General features: G+C 40.3%; 1 pseudogene; it reads right to left on the reverse strand.

Annotated features, from left to right (window-relative positions):
* Positions 1-2,648: 2,648 nt before the first annotated feature.
* LOC149197879 (acylamino-acid-releasing enzyme pseudogene) lies at positions 2,649-3,984 on the reverse strand (annotated as a pseudogene).
* Between the last annotated feature and the right edge of the window lie 2,758 nt (positions 3,985-6,742).

The raw sequence follows: 6,742 nt of genomic DNA on the forward strand, positions 1-6,742 counted from the left end.
ATAACTTGACCATTGAACTCGTGGCTTCTGCATAAGCCTTAGAAGCACCGACCATGGTAGTTGGATGTGTTATAAAATCTGACATAATCACCCTTTCCTCTATGTGTGTAGGTGACACGTAATCATCCAGGAGCTGCTTTCTTTGCACCTGTACAATCATTTGTTGTGACACATTAAATTAAAAATTGTACACATCCATCACCGGTGTTATCTCAAAATCAAGCCCTGGAAGGCTACAGACCAGGAAGACTTCAAGTAACTGTTTCAAACCTACTTTAGGCTGAGGCTTAGCCTCCCCAACCTGAGAGGGCTCTCTCGAAGGATTAAAGGTTTTTGATTATGATCAAGATGGCTAACTCTTGTGAAACAGATAAAAATGAAAATGGTGGAAACACAATTAACAAGTATCCATTGGGCTTATGGAGTCATATTTGATTCAGTATTAATAGTAGCGTTGGCTTTGCATAGAAGTCAAGGCATTCAGATTTCAACATATATAGAGCACACCAAACACATAGAAGGCAGTTTACGAGTATATGAAGGAAATTAGAGCATTGTTAGCGATTTCTAAGTAATCACATACTCATAACACTGTAGATAACATGAAAAGACAACAAAATAAATTCATCACATTGAACTCTTTATGATTCTTGAGAAGCATAAGCCAGTACTGTATTACCAAAAAAACAGAGTCTTTACATAAGCCAAATATCAGAGCTTTTTTTTTAATAAATTTCCAACCCTTATTACATTGCTCTTTCTCCTATATATAGAGCTCTTCTACCTAACTGAGATTCCTCCTCAAGAATGAGGGGAACTCGAATTCTCCTTATCATGACACCTATTGACATATTAAACTAACTATTAAATACAACAATTGCCAACTGGAAGTTTAGAAACCTAAGACAATTAGGAGTCTAATTCTACATCATGCTGAACATAGCATTTATTACAATCAAGATTCATTCTCTGACAAGTGGTTTCCTTTAGCTTTAGCTATGGTGGATGTTCGAAGCTTATTATTGGTCCTTAATGTCTTATCCCTTTACCTCTGCTGAGAAACAAGAAACTACCCTTGTTTTTATGCTTTTGGTTTCCTCAAAGATATTCAGAAGTAATTAACCATGTTGATCTTCATGAATCAGTCAACAATCTATTGGAGTGCCACGTCGTTTATGTGTTGTAAACCTTTCCTATGTACATGTGTGATGACAAAACCTTTCAAAAAGATTTGCCGCTTTGTCAGTCATAATTGATCAACCGAATTGTAACATGCAGCTACAGCAGTTTCGTAGCGCACTACGAAACTGCTGTGTAATTTCAAAAACACAGTCTTCCTTTCATAGCTAAATGATCGCCACTGTTCATGGCTTAAGCCCCCTACTCCCCTAATATTGCCTGCTCTAGAATTCAAAGCACTGTATTTTGCATTTAGAACTTCAAAATGCGCATTATCAGCACCTCGAGAACGAATAGCCATTGCAGATGAAATTGCCATTATTGCATCACTCAGAAAATCACTGCTTGTTAGGTCATCAGGATCTACTCCTTCCCACTCAACTTGCTCAATTATAGTTATTGCAGGTTTGATTCTTCTATCATATTCTACAGTTTCCAGAAGCTTCAAATCATCACTGACAAAACTGTCTTCTTTGTGAAGGACCACCCTTCCATTTGTAATGACAGCATTATAGCCTGACCCAAGTCCAAACTCTGACGATAAAAAACTAGAAACCCTTTGCAAATAATCCTTGAAAGAGTCCCATGAGATTTCTGACAGTGCAGACCTCAAGCGACCTGACTTCAAATCACTTGCTTCAGCCAGCTTAGCAACTTCTTCAAAAAAATCTTCGACATTGGTATTACTTGTTTGTGAACTATATAAATGTCGTGCCTCATACCAAATCATTAATTGGTTTAGAAATTCTAAAGCCTTGGCACGGTACCCTTTTGATTCCATCCAACAGATAGCAAAGTCCATGACGAACAAATTTCAACCCTCTCTTTGAGGTAAGATCAACAGCGAGAAGATGGGTAATTGGCTTCATGTCATCTTCAGTTTTTGGAGAATGTGAATATTGAAGTTTCACCACCACTGAATCCCTCTTCAAAACTGATGTAGCAAGGGACACAAACTTCTGATGGTCCTTTCCCTCTCTAATGAGGCCTGTGAGATCTTCTAGTCCAGCATCAGAAATACGTTGACAACAGTTAAAATTCAGATGCTGTAAATTTAGACAATTTTGTAATAGTGAAAGCCCTAAATCTGTCACGTCTGAACTAGAAATATCAACTGCCAAGAGGGATGGTCCCTGCATTGCAAGAATTTCAAGTCAAATATCTTCCACACCAGGGTATTCTCTCAGAAAAACATCCTGAAGATTATAGTCTTGAAATGGGTGGAGCAAAGTTCTTGTGAGAACTTGAGTACGTACCAACTCATTAAAAATCTGCTGACTCAGATCTCTAAGATTCATATCTGCCAATACTCTCACAGATTCTTTGGAATGGATAGCTCTAGAATAGAAAGAGCTTTCCCGTCTCCTTTGCAAATATCTGATTTCATAGCTTTTTAGATCAGCCCCCTTAGGCTTCTCACTAAAATAAAGCATGCGACCTATAGAGGAACATGGGCCTGCCAAAGGCCTTCATTTCAAGAATCTCTTAAACCAAAGTCCAATGTTCAGAAAGCTTTCGAAATTGGATTGTGGCCTGTCAATGCTGTGTACATCATTTGGGAAAACAATGACTTTTACTTCCACCCCCTTCTCCCGTAGAGCTCGAGTATACTGCAATCCATTTGATACAGGAACCCTGAACGTCTTGTGCACCCAAAGGTAAGAGAATGGGTACTTTTACCTTTGAAATATGTCTAATTGGTGAACACTGATAAAACATGGTGGTATCTTCCATTGAAGGTGCTTCAGTGTAAACATTTTTCCCATTCTTTCCATATGCCTCCACATAACACCAATCAGGAATATCTATTGCGCCAACCATTAATGGGAGATTACACACAGGATTCCGGACAGCTGCAGCAACAAACCTATCTGGTGCCTGGCTAATTAAATGGGTTGCAAGAAGCCCTCCGTGGGAGGGCAAGTCCCTTATGAATTACTAGATCAATAGCATTTATGACATCAGCCACATCCTGTCGCCCAACATTACCAGGTAGAGATTGCAAAGCCTCCTCTCCAAAGCCCAAAGAACCTCTGTAGTTTGTTGTAGCTCATGGATGACAAAAAGGCTTGATTTCTTGAAAAGCTTGTCAATGAAGTAGAATGTGACCCACCATGGAGGATAACAAAGAGTGGATTACAAGCATCCTCCCGAAAAACATTTTCCTTACTTCTTGATTCACAAGAGAATCTATATGACACAAATATCACCTCGAAAGGCTGTTTGGCACCTGTTAACAAAAATTCTTGATCTTTAACTGGAATCTTCAAAATATTAAATTCAATTGAGGACAACGAAGCTTTTACTTTCTCTGAATAGTCCATGAAGGGAATTGACATATCTAACCACCTCCACCTTGTTTTTTTATTATCATTATCCATGTCAATCCTTGACAGATGGCCATATTTCAGTTTCGGAGGATTGGCTGGGCTGCTATGCACTGCAAGAACAATGTTATCATGCACTACAAGAACACTCCAAGAAGAATTTGAATTGTCAGGGTTCATTCTTGAACTTTTCCACTGACTACATGTGGGAAGAACAATGGAATTTTGAATAACACCAACACGAAAAATGCGTGAAGCTCGAATAATCTCTGGCTCAGCATTGAAATGATATGCCTGCAACATTTGTAACCACGATGCCTCCTCCTGCATCAAGTAGCATCTTCATCATAGAACAGGGACCTAATGTGGTTCGAATAATATCTGCAACAGCCTTTGATGCTTGAATATTTGCATGGCGCACCCTATTTCCAGTCTCCCGCTTTATAACGTCATTAAAAACGAGAACAGGAGCATACATGGCTGCAAGTGAAGGCGGCTAGCAGTCTGTCGAGGGAACAAACGCTAGACTGGACAAAAACCACTGAATCACAGCTGAATTCGACAGGGAAAGTGTATAAGCTGACAACTGTTGATGTAAACATACGAATTTTGATAAATTTGACAGCTGGGTGAGATTTGCTATGGATCAGCACGAATCCCCGATTTCGTAGCGCAGTTAGTGCAAAATCGGTGTTTTGCGCTACGAAATCACCTAGACCGGGTTTCTGCGCTATGAAATTTGAAATGAGTTTCAACATATGATATTCATGTGAGACATGAGACCAATGATAGACTAAAATAGAGAAATGGTTCCCTTTTGACATACTAACAAGACTCTAAAACAAGATGAAAAGACTAGACCCAAAACTGACACCAACCCTTTGACAAATTTAAAAAATTGGTGTTCAGAATTTAAAATTTTTTTTTTTTGAGTGATAACAACCGGATTATCATCAAGGAGGAAAATCTCTCCTTTTTCACTCAGGACTGGTTTCGATTCTGGAGGTGGCAGAGACTAAGGTATGACCTCGGATGCTCTCGACATGAGGTCAGTGTCTTGATCCTTTGGTTCTTGTTCCAACTCCATGTCTGTTGCTTCAACCATCTACTCAATCTGCTAAGCAAGTTCCCGAACCTGCACCTCCTCACCCTCTTATTTATCTATTGGTTTCTTTGACTCCTCAACCTGTATAGGAACAGTTTAATCTGTCATTGCGCCTTGCTTTTCCTCATGTTCCTGTTTCTACTTCTCTTCCCTTTCTGTCCTTCTTATCTCCTGCTCTTCGTTCAACTTCTTTTCTGTTTCCTACAACTTTCTCTCTGCATCCTCCAACCTTTGCTTCTCTCTCTTCCTCTGTTCTACTCTCCTTTTGTGTTGTCACCTCTTTTCCTCTATTTCCAAAGCTACTTTCTCAACAAGAGGATCTTCTCTGAACTTGTAGCTTTGCTCAGCCTCTGGTTTCTCGAAAATCTTCCTATTGCCTTTGTTCTGCTCCAGTTTGTTTCTCACTGTCGTTGCTGTTGTTGCTTCTTGTGGTGGTGATACCTGAAGAGCTACTTTCCATTCTATAGCCATGCTGACTGGTTCATTAAGCCTAGAGGATTTGTAGCAATACCTCCAAGGGTCTTCCTCTGGCCAATGACATGCCCCGTGGATCCATGGATAATACACCTTCACACAGTGGTTCTTGCATATTTAGTGGGGATCATACCAATTGAAACTCTTGGGGCAAAACTCAAACTTATTTAAGTCCTCAGCCTCAGCATCTGCATCCTTCAAGCTCTGGATCAACTTGTAAAATCCAATCCGCAAAGGAAGAGCAGGCCATGGTGCCTTCTTCCTCTTATGTAGTCCTACTGATAACCCTATGGAGATGTGATATGGAACCTCTTACATGACCAACTTATCTATGGAAAACCTTTGTAGCACATGCAAAGGCTTCTCTCTGCCAAACATCCTGATGAAGGTACCGCCAGGTGAGGCATACCAATCTACAATGTTAAGCAATGTTTGCATCATTATTGGGACATGCAAGGTGGATCTTGCTCGAAGATCATCTTGTAAACCGGGGTGATGAAGTGATCAGATAGCGTCGGCATGACTCCTTGGTAACTACACTTAGAGAGAAACATGAAATAGATATTCACAGCATCATCTGATGGTTTCCATGTCCAACGCATGCCAAGAAGTTGTTGATGGGTACAAATTGCATCAAACAGGTACGCAAACATATATAATCTTTCTTGTTCATCCTTAGGCGGATTCTGGGCATTAGACACGCACTTTCAGTTGAAGAGCCAACATATCCGACTAGTTCAATGGCCTTCCTTCATTTTCCAACTGATCCAACACAACCACCCAACTCTGTGGAAATGTCTTTATGCTCTCTTGATCGTACAAGCGACATGCAAAGATGATCAAGAGTTGGTAGACCTTCCTGAGTGACTTAGTCTTGTAGACCTGATTGGGTGTTGACCTGAACTTCGATGGCTCTTTTATCCAATGTTTTATGATGTCTCTAGCGCTCACATTGATGTTGGGAGTATAGAAGAGTGCATCCATGTGATTCACTGTCTGTGGTAAGTGATACATCTGATGATAGTTTTCCATCCTGAAGGTAGAAAACTGTGTTCCATTGGCACTACTCAATGTCATAGTCTCGGGATCAGTATGTGAGACAATCCAGTGAATGATGTTCATGCATTGGAAGGTGGGGTACCTACATGCAACCATGTACAAGCCTGATTTTTGGATGTTGACATAGACATGTCGATCTTCCAGATCTTCCTTGAAGCTTCCTGCAAAAATGCCCTTAATTTCCTGCCATGTTGTCTTCATGTCCTTCTTTATGAACAACTATGTATCTACATATATTGGCAAGTTCATTGACACATATTCAACTACATCTCCAGTGTTTCTCTCTACAGTATCCTTTGTTCCATCTCTCTTGGAAACCATATTGCTTGTACTACTGATGCTCAATAAATTTTGTACCTAGAGACAGAGAGTACACTCATGGTATGAAAATGTTAGCTTAAAATCAAAAGCAATTCAAGGACCGATCATGCAACAAACTGGACAAATGTTGGGTAAGATTTCAAAATTCTGACTTTTAGAGGTAAGGGACTATCAGCTCGATCTACGCATTGCGCAGTCCCAGCTGCCAGCGAGAGGTGATGCTGACTGGAGCTGCGCAATGTACAGTCAAGTGTGGTTGCTGATGACTGGAACTGCG

The sequence above is a fragment of the Pinus tabuliformis genome, chromosome 2_2 (genome assembly GCF_031772625.1).
Source record: "Pinus tabuliformis cultivar Carrire ecotype Pingquan chromosome 2_2, CPIR1, whole genome shotgun sequence".
In the NCBI taxonomy this organism is placed as follows: domain Eukaryota; kingdom Viridiplantae; phylum Streptophyta; class Pinopsida; order Pinales; family Pinaceae; genus Pinus; species Pinus tabuliformis.